Genomic DNA, 12,629 nt, shown 5'->3' with positions numbered 1-12,629 from the left:
CAGAGGAGGGGATTTCTGAGCCTGCGCCACTTACTTCATGTTTCTTCCAGCTCATGAAATTTATCTCAAACAAGAGGGCAGAGGGCGGTCCACCTGTGTCCACCTCCGGGTGAACCGTGAAGGACTACAGGTAAGTCCTTGGTGGTCCCTGCTGCCCCCGGCCGTGGAGCAGTAGTAGACCAGCAGGTTGTCACTCCCAACCGTCAGACTGCGACTCATTGCCCCTAACAGGACTTGGCTCTTATCTGCTGAGCATCTCTGTCCACCAGCTGGGTGCCAGGTGGGGGCTCGGGTCTACTGAGATGACAGACAGGGGCAGCCGGTGAGCAGCTCCTGGCCCCAGACGTGGGAGTGCAGGAGGCTTCGTCAGGAAGCCATGCCCAGCAGACACTGGGCAGAAGAATGAGCAGGAGGACCCCATGACAGGCACAGGGCCACAGGGGAGTCCTGACAGGGACAGGCCAGACTGGAGGAAGCTAAAGTGCGAGGCCATGGTGTGCGGGGTCGTGGGTTTGGCAAGAGTTTTAGGTTTATCCTAAGGGCAGCGGGGAGCCACGGAGGGCTTTATGCAGAGGGGTGGCAGGGCATTTGTAGAAGGCTCCCTCTGGTTGGGCATGAGGACAATGAACAGAGGGTGAATCCTGGAGGTTGGAGAGGTGGTACTGTTGTCACTCAGGGGGACAGGACATGGCCCAGGCGTCGGGGAGAGGAAAGCGGGTGGCTTGCAGGGGGATTCAGGAGGCAGAATGAGCCCGACTGTGTAGATAGGGGTGTGGACAGCAAGGGAGCTGCTTGGTTCTCGGCCGGTTCTCCAGGGACGCAGCCTGGGGAGGTTTGAGGCTCAGCAGCATGGACCTGTGGCCTCCGTTCCCGCCATGGGTGGGTGTAGCATCCCTACTCCCTTTCCGCCATCTGCGTTTCCTGAGCCTTGAATTTCCCAGCCACTCCCCTGGCCATCCTGGAAGGAGGAGGCCGGGAACCGGGTCCTCCACCCCACCACTGGCAGAAGGGCAGAGGATGCCCTGGGCTGACGCTCTTCCTCTCCTCCGGGGGAACCTGCGCCAGAGCCTCTGGGAACCCGGGAGGAAGGTCAGGGTGTCCAGCAAGCAGGCCAGGAGTCATAGCCACGGGCCCTCTCTTCCCAAGCTGTCGGGGACTCAGGCCCCACCAGGTGCCCACGGGTGAGGGCTCAGGAGGTCCAGGTCTATGGTGGGGGCTGGAGGACCTGGGCTTGGGGCACCTGGACCAACAAGGGTGTGAGGGGTGGTGCAACCCACGGGCTGTGCCTCTGCCTGTGGAAGTCCCAGTGCCACCCTCCCTGCCCACAGAGCAGGTTCAGGTCTGCTCCGTGCCTGGCCCCCGGCCCAGGGCAGCCTGGAGAGCCAGCATCCTCTAGGTTCTCCTGGCCACTTCAGGTCGGTGGGAGGCTGGATTGAGATGCTGGGCCCCTCGCTGGTTTGAGTGCACCCCAGAGGGCAGTGCACCCACCTCTAGCCCCTCCCGGGTCCCCTTCCAGGGATACACGAGGTGCTTGCAGACACCCCACAAGGGTGTGAAGCCGGGCAGTGGGGACAGAGGCATGAGCCATGAGGACCACCCAGCTTGTCCATGGTGGGTCTGAGCACCCTGTGTGTGCCAGGAGATGCACACTTGAGTGCACACATGTGCAGGTGAGCCCAGGTGAGCACACACATGTACCCGGGCAGCCTGTGGCTCCCACGTGAGTGCATCAGGGCTCAGCTGTGCGTATTCGACTCCAGTGTGCTGGGCATGTCTGTGTGTATATGTACACAGGAAAGGTTCAGTGCATTCTTTGATGTGTGCTCCCTCCCGTGTGAATGCATGTTTGAGCATGTCCTTGGATGTGCCCATATGAACATGCATGTGTCCCCAACATGCCTGTGTGTGTCCCCAAGTGCAGCCACATGAGATGCCCTGTGGGCCTTCAGAGCTGTGAGCCTGGTCCCAGGGGTGTCTGGATGCTGTCCACCCCAAGCACAGTCTGACCAGCCTGGCCTCCCTCTCTGGCTCCCAGCCTCGACTCAGCCTCATAGCCTCCCTCAGAGCCAAAGCCTCAAGAACCAGGTTGCAGAGCAGGAAAGTCCTCCTGGCAGGTTTGGGCTGCCCCTCGCCTCCGGGCCATCCCTACAGGCATCCAGGGCTGTCTGGAGAAGAATGGTGTCCTTGGGAGGGGCTCCTGGCTCCCTGAGGGGGGCTGGGACCTCAGTGACACGGGGTGCCCTGGGCAGCTTCTGCCGGCAGCCGAATTGAGCGCCATAACCCCCCACCAACATTCAGACAGGAAACTGGACGATCGTGGGGTGGTCCCTCGTGGTCTGCTGTTCTGCTTTCCACACCCTGAGTTGCTGGCAGTCAACCCCAGTCTGAAAATATGAGACGGAAACTTCCAGGAACAAGCAATATCTAAATTGTACATGACTTTTATCACGACATAGTGTTGTAATTGTTGGTTCTCTATTGCTATTGAGAATCTCTTGCCACGCCCCCTCTCAGGTCTGTGCAGACACAGTCCCTATGGGATTTGGTGCCATCGTGGTTTCAGGCCTGCAGGCATCCCTCAGGACTCTTGGGACGGGTCCCTGTGCACGAGGAGGGGACTAAGCAGACAAGAGCAGTCTGTCTGTCCCACAGCAGTGTTACCTGGAGGTTCCCGTACAAGAATCCTCAGCACAAGCAGAGGGCCAGTGTCAACAGTGTCCCCATTTTAGATCCCAGGAGGGCCAGGGCTCAGGATCTGAACCCAGCCTGGGTTGTTCTCTCCAGGGCGTGACCATTGCCTCCCAGCGACACTGATCCGGGCCTGGAATTCTTTCTGGTTGTCGCTGCGTGTTGGGTGCTGCTGACCTCTAGTGGGTGGAGGCCAGGGCCGCGCCCCTTGCTATGAAACAGCGCACCCCAGGACAGGGATGCTTCTCCAGCTGACAAGGGTGCGGGCGCAGGTGCCCTGCTGCAGGTTGTCAGGAGCTTCAGGGAGTCCGTCAGGCCAGGGGGAATCCAGAGTCATTAAAAAGTGACGTGGGCGCACAAAGCAGGACAGATGCCTCACAATTAGATGGACCCATAAAGGGCCAGTGGCCAATGAAGGAGGTAGGAGGGTAGGAGTCAGAGAAGGAGGTGTGAGGACGGAAGGGAGGCTGCAGACGGATGGCAAGAGGCTGCTGGAGGCTGGGGCCTTGAGCCGAGGAAGTCAGCTTCCACGTGTGTGAGTGTGAACATGCACACACATGTGCACACGCTTGCAAAGGTACAGAGACACAAAGACACAGCATGTAGACATAAGTAGGCACAGAGACAAGTGCTATGTGTCTACACACCTATGATCCGGAGAAACAGAGGACAGGCAGAGATAGGCATATAAGTGTATAGGTACACATCTATCTAGGCACACATATATGCCTACATCTATATACCTACCATTATAGCATTATCTATATGTACATTAATTTATAGATCCATTCACCTACCCACCCACCATCTATCCACTCTATCCATCCATCCATTGATCCACCCATCCATCTACTCATCTATTCATCAACCCATCCATCCATCCACACATTCATCTAACTACTCTATCCATCCATACATCCATCCATTGACACACCTATCCATCTACTCATCTATTCAATCATCCATCCATTTATCCATCCATCCATTCATCGTTCATCCAACCATCCACACACCCACACACCCCATTCATCCATCCATCCATCCACCCATCCATTCCTTTAACACTCTATCCATCCATCCATCCATTACTTTATCATCTCTCTAATTAGCTTTGATTCTATTCCTCTAGTATTACATCTACCTGTCAATCTCTTCATTCATCCCATCTCCCAGATTGTCACTCATACCCCGCCATGTCCTCTTAGTTAAGCCAAGTCCAGGCCTGGGGAAGTGGATTCCGCCTCCTCACTGAGTCACCTGCAACGGCAGTCAAGTCTTTTCATCCACCCGAGCCACCGTAGGCCAGATGCTCAGGGCTGGTGGTGCTTCCCAACGGAGCCTGGCCTAAATGTCTCTGCCCCCTGCCACAGGGTTTGCTACCCCTGGTTGGCACAACCACCCACTGAAACATAAATGATGTCCACTCTTTAGGAGGCCTGCCTTAGCAGCGGTCATTACAGTACATAAAATAGGTCTGATACGTGTCATATTTTGAATGGGTTTTGAATGGTCTGTTTTTGCTGATTCCTTTCCCGAACACTGCTATTGTGTAAGAAAGTCAGCTGTCATCTGGCAGGAGGCTCTTGGGAGAACGGGAAGGGGGTGATGACTCTCTAGCCGTCTTCCTGGCAGGTGGGTGACCCCAGGTCTGTGCTGGAGGATCTGAGGAAGATGACGCTGTGAAGAGTTGGCTTCCGCGATGGGGCCTTCCTGAACCAGGCCCGGGAGAGGTTCCCACAGCAGCTGTGTGCACTGTGGCCACATCTGAAGGCCAGGGGACTTCCCAAGATTCATCCTCTGGGCAGCTACCGTGGCGCCCACCTTTTAGGACACCACTGTAACAATTGTAACGTTGGCTAAGTGCAGCTGCGTGCCAGATCCAGGACACAGCAGTTACAGAGACCTCGCTCCTAGCAGATGCACCACTGCACACCAGCTGCACAGGTTATCATCTGTCCTTCAACAGCCTCTCCCCAGGCCCAGGGCCTTTGCAACTGCTCTTGCCTTTTTCTAGGGCTGTGTCCTCTTCCCAGGCTTCACGACAGGCTCTTTCTCATTGTCTTTGGGGCTGGACAGTTCAGTCAGGTCAGGGCTGGAGACCAAGTTGAAATTCTCTGGTCTGGGATGCTGGTGTGAACACAGGAAGATGGTTCTGACCTAGGATTCCAATGAGGTCATTAAGTAGACAGAGCAGGAAGCCCTTTGCAGCTTCTCTTTGGCATATCCAACTCGTCAGCATCACTACTCTCATGCTGCAGGGCCATTATTAAGTGAAAGAATTGTGCTGGAACACAAGCTTTTTTGATAGTGCAATGGTTGATCTGATTACCAAGGTGGCTACTAAATGACTAATAGGAGGGTAGCATACACAGTGTGGATACACTGGGCCGAGTTGATTCACACCCTGGCCAGGACAACATGAGATTTCATCACACTACTCAGAATTATGTGCAACTTAAAACTTATGAGTTGTTTATTTTATTTTATTTTTTTAATGTTTTAGTTGTAGTTGGACACAATACCTTTATTTCACTTATTTATTTTTAATGTGGTGCTGAGGATCGAACCCAGGGTCTCGCACGTGTGAGTCGAGCGCTCTACCGCTGAGCCACAACCCCAGCCCTTATGAGTTGTTTATTTCTGGAATTTTCCATATAATATTTTCAGTCCATGGTTGACTGTGTGTAACCGAAACCATGGAAATGAAACTACAGATAAGAAGATAAAAGATTCTTTCTTTTACCGACAATGCCTTTTACGTAAAAGATTTCCTGATGTTTGATAGAGTGCTAGGGGGAAAGTCCTGATTAGTGATATTGGTCAATCCCCATGGTTTGAATTTCAGGCTACAAACAAATCTCCCTGAGTGAGGGGCTGGGAAGCGCTGGTCCCTGGCAGCTCTTGTAACCATTACAAGTTCGTTTCAGCACACTGTTGCCCAAGTTCCCAGCATTTGCCTCTGTGGTTGTGGTGAACTATTATTTTAACACAGACGGACAGACACACAGATGAACACACAGAGAGCTTGTTCAGTTAAATGCTTCAGGGTAAAGTTGATTTACTCTGAATGAGGAAAGAGGGAGGGAGAAGGGAGGAACTCATTTGTGAAGTATAGGAGAGAGGAGGCCCAAGGGAGGGAAACTCTCAGCTGGGTGTTGACAGATGCATAGGAGTTTTCTGGATGGCGAAGAGGTTCTTTCCAGTTGAAATAACTTCTAGTCACAGTGAGATGAAAGGCCAGCTGGACTCTAGAAGGGGGTACCTCCGTGACGCAACTGAATGACCACATGAATGGCATAGATCTCCCTTGGTAATAGCCCATGGCATGAATGTCCCTTAGCATTGACTTCCTTGGCTCCCTGCTGATAGAGAGCTGAATTGTTTCCCTTTTGTCTTCTTCCACCAGATGCTGGAACACACAGAGCCGTCTTTCAGGTTTTGGCCAACGTACGAGCTGGCAGGGAGGACGCATCCCTGAGTCCTCTTTCCTGGGGAGCACCCATTTTGCAGGTGTGGAAACTGAGGCCTAAAAAGAGACTGTCACTTAAGTGAGCCGAAAAGGTCTAACATCTTGGGGTTTATCTGTCATAGCAGCCAGCAGGGTCCTAATCCCTTGGTTCTTAACTCAGAGGGGTGTGACCTCCCAGGGGACATTTGACAAGGTCTGGAGACATGGCTGGGCCACGTTGGGGAGGACGGCTGCTGGCATCTGGCAGAGATGCTCTTCCAGGATGTGCAGGAGGCCCTGCAGAGGGATCACCACACCGCCAAGCGCCACCACTTACAACATCCACAGAGCGAAACAGCCCAGGCCGCCAAGGCGAATAGACATTAGAGAGTGGTATATTTAGCTTTAAAAAATTGAGCTTTTAAAAAAGCCAGAAATTTCCATCATTTGGGGCAACATGGATCAACCTAGAGGACACGGTGTTAATGACTGAGCTAGGCCTAGAGAGACTGATTCTGTGCATGAAATCCAAACACATCGCAGGGCTTGGGGGTAGAGGGCTTGCCTAGCATCACCAGGCCCTGGGGTCCACCCCAGCACCACTAAAATATTTTTTAGATTAAAAAATTAAAAAGATGAACTCACAGAAGTCGAGCATCATAGAACAGTGGTTACCAGAGCCTTGCGGGGGGGGGGGGGTCGAGGGGGTGTGGCTACAGGGGACAAGACTGGTGTGCTATGGATCAGCTGCAATTAGGACTGGTAACTCCCAGAGTTGTTCCCAACAATGCACTGTGTACGCACAAACAGCTGAAAGAAGAATTTGAATGTTCTCATCACCAAGAAGTGACGGCTATCTGGAAGGACAACTGCTGACCGCTGATTCTCTCACTGCCCACAAGGGCATGGGTGGAAACCCACACACACCTCGTAGATGGGCACTGCCACTATTTGTCAATTCATTTCAATTTGTCCACTAACAATTAAAATGACTCTGTTTACAAATAAAATGAAAATAACAGCATAAAAAAGAGAAGGATCCAGCCCCGAACATCCGCAGTGCTGAGGGCCAGAGGCCCTGTTCTGGTGGAGGGGATCCTGCGTGTGGGATCATTGGACTTGCGTTTTCCTCTGCTGAGTCGAGCACCCTCTGGGCCAAGGCCAGGGAGATAGGAGTCTTCCTCTAGGACGGGGTGGGCTGGGTGTGCAGCCGGCTGGGCGCAGAGGGGCCTTGCTTTGGCCTTGCCTGATAGTGGCTGAGGATGTGGTTTCAACACTGACCTTCAGATTCTCCCGGGTTCGAAACACATGACCCAAGCCTGGAGCGCTGGGGCTGGCGTCTGGGAGCTCTGTGGGCTGTTGATAACCTGGCTGGGTCGGCGGAGGAGGGTGAATTTAGGGTTGGGGCTAGGGCAGGGTTATGGCCCTGTAGCAGAGTATCTGCTTAGCATGTGCAAGTCCCTGGTGTGTGTGTGTGTGTGTGTGTGTGTGTGTATGGGCTACTTGTAATTGTTCATTTTTCACTGAAATTTACAGAAATCTCCCTGCCCCCCACCCCCCTCTGTTGATGGTCTTGAGAAATAGCCCCTGGCTCTCATTCCCTGAACATTTGCTCTAGGCCAGATTTAGTGTAAGTTCAATGCTTCTACAACTTGTGAACCCCCGGGAGACTGAGGAGGTCAAATCTGGCCTTGACGATGTGCTCTGAGACCTGTGTGTCTGAGGGCTGCCTCTGACCTGTCCCAACTCCTCTGTCCCATTTGACTTCAGCCACGCCAGCCTTTGGGGTCCTGGCAACGCACCAGGCACCTCCCAGCCTCAGGACCTTGGCACTGGTTATTCTCCTTTCCTAAGACACCCTTCCCCCACTGTCACTGAGTCCCTCCCCTTCCTCTCCTCCTGCAGATCTCTGCTCAAATGTCACCACACCAGAGAGAGCTTCCTAGATATCCCTATTCAAAACTGTACCCCCCACCCTCTGGCAATCTCATCCACAATCTCACCCACCATGTACACCCCAGTTGGATAGAATTTGTGCCTGAGCTATTTTTTTTTTTTTTTTTGCCTGTTGTCTCTGCCTTCCCAGCTGCATGAGAAAAGTTGTTTTTAAATGATCAACAGAAATTGTATGTGTTTATGGAGCGTGTGACATGATGCTTTGAAATATGTATCATGCAATAGCTACATCAAGCTCAGAGCCAGAGCACTCCTTCACACGTGGATGTTTTTCGTGTCCAGTATCCGAGTAATTTTCAAGTATAGATTACATGGTCATTAACTGTAGTCACTATGGGGGCACTGCTGGTCCTGGGAATTGCATACGAGGGTGCTCTACCATTCCCAGCCGGTTTTATTTATTTATTTTTAGAGGCCCTAGTCAGATTGCCCAGGCTGTTCTCCAAATTGGGATCCTCCTGCCTCGGCCTCTTGAGTAGCTGGGATGATAGGCAGCCAGGATAGAGGTCTCAAACCTACTGCTCCTGCGTGAAATCTTGTCATCTTTGGGTTCTCCTCTTCCGCCCTAGTCCCTGGCAACCATCCCTCCGCCAGCTGCAAGGTGGCCTCTCTCAGATGTAAGAGTGGCCATGTGGCGTTGTCCCTCATCTAGCCCAGCGACCTCCAGGTTCATCCGTGTTGCTGCAAATGAAGGATTTCCTGCTTTTTGAAGGCTGTACGGAATTCCAGGGTGGGTATCTGCCTTTTCTTTTTCCAGCTACCTGTTGACGGCCACAGGTGCTCACACATTTTGGCAGAAGCAACGTGCGCGCAACCGAAGCATACTTCCGAGTTTGCGCCTTGACCTTGCCCCGGGGCTGACGCAGTGCGTCCACCCTGCAGACATCCCTGCTCTGCCCAGCCTACCTTTCAAGTGCTCAGAACACTCCACACCAGAACCATCCCACACAGAGCCCATTTCAAAATAAAATGCTGAGTGACTTGTATAATGTACAGGATACTGTGCTGAAAACAAAACCCAGAATGACGATAAGCGTATTTCCACACCATGGCGGAGTGGACCCCTGCCTGTCCGGGATCAGCGTGCACCGTGGAATGACAATCGCTGGGAGGGCGCGGAGTAACGCAAGCCCGTGCGCAGTGGGCAGGGGTGCAGACCTGGGCTGCGGCTGTGGAGAACCCCGTGGCTCCGCAGGTGTGGTCCTGCAGTCGGGGAAAGGGAGAGAGCTCTGGAGACGGAGGGTGGGGAGAACATGCCAATGTCCCGACTGCACTGAAACGGGCTGAGAGGGTAAACTTTATGTTAAGTGCTTGTTTACCCACAACACAGAGGGTAGAGAGCAACAGGTGAAGGCTAGATCCTCCCTGCGCCAGAGGGAGTAGCGTCCTCAGCGCCTGAAAGGACACGAGCAGGTCCTGTGCCAACTCCAGTCATTGATCTCACTGAAACGGACTCCAGGAAATACCACAGCTCCTTGCGCGCCCCTTCCAAGGGCTTCCCAAGGGCACTGCTGAGATGTGATAATCCCAAAGAGGTCACTCTTTGGTTGGTGCGCAGCAATGCAGACTGTACTGGGGCCGTGCACCTGCACCTAGGAAGAATTCTAATGCGCGGAGCAGGTGCCGTGGCCACGCCTGTCATCACAGAGACTTGCAAGTTGGAGGCCAGCCTCAGCAACTTAGTGAGACCCTGTCTCAAAATCAAAAAATAAAATAAAATAAAAACAGGGAGAACTGGGCATGTAGCTTAGTAGTAGAGTGCTTGCCCACCATCCCCAAGGCCCTGGTTCCATTCCGGGCTGGGGGGTCGGGGTGGTTTCTAATGCTTGTGAGGGATGATAAAGGCTCCAGTATGACTCCAAGGGCCTCCTGGGAGTGGACCCTGCAGTTTGTCATTTTAAGAGGGGCTCATTTCACTGAGCCTCGAGGCTCCTTGGCAGATGCCAACCTCCACCTACACATTCTCCTTCATCATCCCTCCAGCACACTTGAGGCTGGTCCTTTCCTGATTCCCCATGCTACGGCCTCAAGAAGAGCTTGAGGCTGCAAGAGGTGGTCCTGCCTCTTACGCAGCTGGGATCGGAGCCCTGGAATCCAATGTCCGTCTGCGCTGCAGATGGAGCAGGAAGGGCAGAGGCTCCGGAGAGATGGAATGACTGGTGGGCGCCGTCCCAAAGGCAGCAGAGGGCCAGGCTCCAGATGCGGGGAGGGCTGATCCCAGGCAGGAACAGGGAGGAGGAAAGGCCAAAGGCAAGGTGGGTGTGGATCTGAGTCCGGCTGGGAGGTCAGGCTGGGAGGTCGTGGGTGGACACCTCTCTTCCTCTTGGGATTGGGACAGGAGGCCACGGAGCTGGGTGTGTTTGAGGCAGAAGGGGGAGGTCAGGTCATAGGAATTGAGAATGGGAAGGTGTGAATCAGGGTGGGGGATGTGGGGATGGGGTGCATTGATCAAGAGTGAGGGAAAGAATGTCCCCTGGATTTGGAGACGGTCTGTGTGCACTGAGCTACAGTGCCTCACGTGGCTCTGCCAGCTGGAAGCCCTCTTTGTGGGCATTCTGTGGCTCAAGTTTGCTCTGAAGACGGCGTCCACCAGAAAGAGGCCGGGAGGTGCAGTGGTTAGAAACATACATGGTGAGATCTGACTGTCACCTGTGGGGCACCCTGAAAGCAGACTGTGGGAAGGATTTGGGGTGCAAGATGTTTATTAGGGTGTACACTAAATGTTGATGGATGTGGAGAAACTGGGACCCCTGAGCATGGTGGTGGGAACGTAAGATATGTAGCCACCACGGGAAACAGTGTTCCTGCTCCTTAAGAAAGGTGGACAGGGAACTACCGTGCAACTCAGAAGTTCTACTTCTGGGCTCAAACACACAAGAATTGAAATCGGGATCTCAAAGAGACTCGACAGAGCAGTATGACGCAGAGTAAGCCGAAAGCCGAAGCCCACTCAAGTGTCCGTCACTGCTGAATGGAGAAGCAGAACGTGGCAGATGCTTATGGTGGAATATTATTCAGCTGTCAACAGAACAAAATCCTGGCCTGCAACAGGAATGAACCTCAAGGATATTATATTCAGTAAGAGGAGGAACCAGGCGTGGAGGGTCACATGTGGTACGGCTTCCCTTGTGGGGAACTTCCATAAGAGGCAACCCATAGACAGAAAGTGTAGGACTGGCTTCCAAGGAGCAGGATGGAATGGGGAGCCCCTGCTTAATGGGTGTGGGGCTTCCTTTTGGGGGTGGTGGAATGTTCTGGAACTAGATGGGTGGTGCTAAATATGTGCTAAATATTACATAATTTTCACTTTTAAGATGCCTCATCTTCTGATATTTCAGGACAATTACATAACATTTAGAAAACACAGAAAAGGACTAAGAGTCACCTCTAATTCTATTATTTCAACCCAAGTACGGTTAATACCTTGGTTCATTCTGTCCCTCTCCAAGCATAGTTGTGATCATGCCTTCTTTAAGATCTTTTTGTCCACTTAGCTTTGTGGCACAGTCTTGTACACAATCATCATTGACCATAACTTTGCAATGTTTGATGGAGGGATTATTCTGCAGTAGATCTATCGAATCTTACAGTCCTGCCCTGGGCTGTCACTTCTTTCCCCAAGACGAGATACTATGACACATTTATAGAATCAGGGTCCAAGAGAGCTGGGTCACTTGGTACATAGTAGGCTCTCAGTAAATACTAGTTGAATGAATACAATTTGGTATGATTTTCCTCAGCCTGATTTCCTAGTGGAGAATTGCTGTATCAAAGATCTTATCTCTTTATGAGTCTGAGTTCTTCCTGACTTTCTTGGTGCTGGGAATTGAAGCCAGGCCTTGTGCATGCTGGGAGGGGGCTCACCTCTGCACCCCTCCAGCCCATGGGGTTCTCTTTTTCTAACCTGGACTTCAGTGTGAGTGTAAAAGCAGGGTTCAAGACGAGGAGCGCTCCCCAGGAAAGCCTCCAGTGACCTGCCACAGGGCTTTCCCTCGCCCTCTTAAAGGCAGTGTTGCTCTACGGCCTATCAGGTCCCGTTGTTTAATTTTGGGGTAGCACTTGCTGCTCTCTGCAGCCGTCTTTATTGCCCTCCCCACCCGCCATGTTTATTGCCAGTGTCCCCCCACTGAGACGTCAACTCCACCAACAAGGACGTATGGGTCCTAGGCCTGGGAGCTCATGAAGGCAGCCAGTCCCATGGCAGAGGGGAATTAGGTCACCCAGGGTGATCACAGGGTCCTTACTGTGGAAGAAGCAGGGAGGAGTGGAGAGCCAGAGGTGGGAGGTGGGAGGGAGGCTCAGCCTGAAGACGGAGCCCAGGGACACAGGCGCTTCTGCAAGCTGGGGGGGGGGGGCCTTGGACAGGATCTTCCCTGCAGACACCTGGGTTCTAACTCAGTGGACCTTGGATGGACTTCGGACCTCCAGGGAGGTAAGGGGATGAGTGCGAGGTCATGCCCTGCAAGACGGATGGGCTGCAATGGGCCTCCTGGGAGTTCATGATGGAGCTGGAGGACTCCTGTCACCTCATGATGCT

The sequence above is a fragment of the Spermophilus citellus genome, assembly GCF_964194105.1.
Source record: "Spermophilus citellus genome assembly, chromosome: 3".
In the NCBI taxonomy this organism is placed as follows: Eukaryota; Metazoa; Chordata; class Mammalia; order Rodentia; family Sciuridae; genus Spermophilus; species Spermophilus citellus.
Note: the sequence above shows the minus strand (reverse complement) of the source record.